This window comes from Oncorhynchus kisutch, unplaced genomic scaffold (assembly GCF_002021735.2).
Source record: "Oncorhynchus kisutch isolate 150728-3 unplaced genomic scaffold, Okis_V2 Okis06b-Okis10b_hom, whole genome shotgun sequence".
NCBI classification, from domain to species: domain Eukaryota; kingdom Metazoa; phylum Chordata; class Actinopteri; order Salmoniformes; family Salmonidae; genus Oncorhynchus; species Oncorhynchus kisutch.
Genome location: NW_022261983.1, coordinates 20,565,545 through 20,567,094, shown reverse-complemented (window position 1 = coordinate 20,567,094; position 1,550 = coordinate 20,565,545).

Below are 1,550 nucleotides of genomic sequence, written 5' to 3'. Positions count from 1 at the left end.
TCAAATGTGTCTATACCTGTTCTGTCTAGAGACTGTATATACCTGTCTGAGAGGTTGTTCTGTCTAGAGACTGTATATACCTGTCTGAGAGGTTGTTCTGTCTAGAGACTGTATATACCTGTCTGAGAGGTTGTTCTGTCTAGGGTCTGAGAGGTTGTTCTGTCTAGAGACTGTATATACCTGTCTGAGAGGTTGTTCTGTCTAGGGTCTGAGAGGTTGTTCTGTCTAGAGACTGTATATACCTGTCTGAGAGGTTGTTCTGTCTAGAGACTGTATATACCTGTCTGAGAGGTTGTTCTGTCTTGAGACTGTATATACCTGTCTGAGAGGTTGTTCTGTCTAGGGTCTGTATATACCTGTCTGAGAGGTTGTTCTGTCTAGAGACTGTATATACCTGTCTGAGAGGTTGTTCTGTCTAGAGACTGTATATACCTGTCTGAGAGGTTGTTCTGTCTAGGGTCTGAGAGGTTGTTCTGTCTAGAGACTGTATATACCTGTCTGAGAGGTTATTCTGTCTAGGGTCTGAGAGGTTGTTCTGTCTAGAGACTGTATATACCTGTCTGAGAGGTTGTTCTGTCTAGGGTCTGAGAGGTTGTTCTGTCTAGAGACTGTATATACCTGTCTGAGAGGTTGTTCTGTCTAGAGACTGTATATACCTGTCTGAGAGGTTGTTCTGTCTAGAGACTGTATATACCTGTCTGAGAGGTTGTTCTGTCTAGAGACTGTATATACCTGTCTGAGAGGTTGTTCTGTCTAGAGACTGTATATACCTGTCTGAGAGGTTGTTCTGTCTAGGGTCTGAGAGGTTGTTCTGTCTAGAGACTGTATATACCTGTCTGAGAGGTTGTTCTGTCTAGAGACTGTATATACCTGTCTGAGAGGTTGTTCTGTCTAGAGACTGTATATACCTGTCTGAGAGGTTGTTCTGTCTAGAGTCTGAGAGGTTGTTCTGTCTAGAGACTGAGAGGTTGTTCTGTCTAGAGACTGTATATACCTGTCTGAGAGGTTGTTCTGTCTAGGGTCTGAGAGGTTGTTCTGTCTAGAGACTGTATATACCTGTCTGAGAGGTTGTTCTGTCTAGAGACTGTATATACCTGTCTGAGAGGTTGTTCTGTCTAGAGACTGTATATACCTGTCTGAGAGGTTGTTCTGTCTAGGGTCTGAGAGGTTGTTCTGTCTAGAGACTGTATATACCTGTCTGAGAGGTTGTTCTGTCTAGGGTCTGAGAGGTTGTTCTGTCTAGAGACTGTATATACCTGTCTGAGAGGTTGTTCTGTCTAGAGACTGTATATACCTGTCTGAGAGGTTGTTCTGTCTAGAGACTGTATATACCTGTCTGAGAGGTTGTTCTGTCTAGAGACTGTATATACCTGTCTGAGAGGTTGTTCTGTCTAGAGACTGTATATACCTGTCTGAGAGGTTGTTCTGTCTAGGGTCTGAGAGGTTGTTCTGTCTAGAGACTGTATATACCTGTCTGAGAGGTTGTTCTGTCTAGAGACTGTATATACCTGTCTGAGAGGTTGTTCTGTCTAGAGACTGTATATACCTGT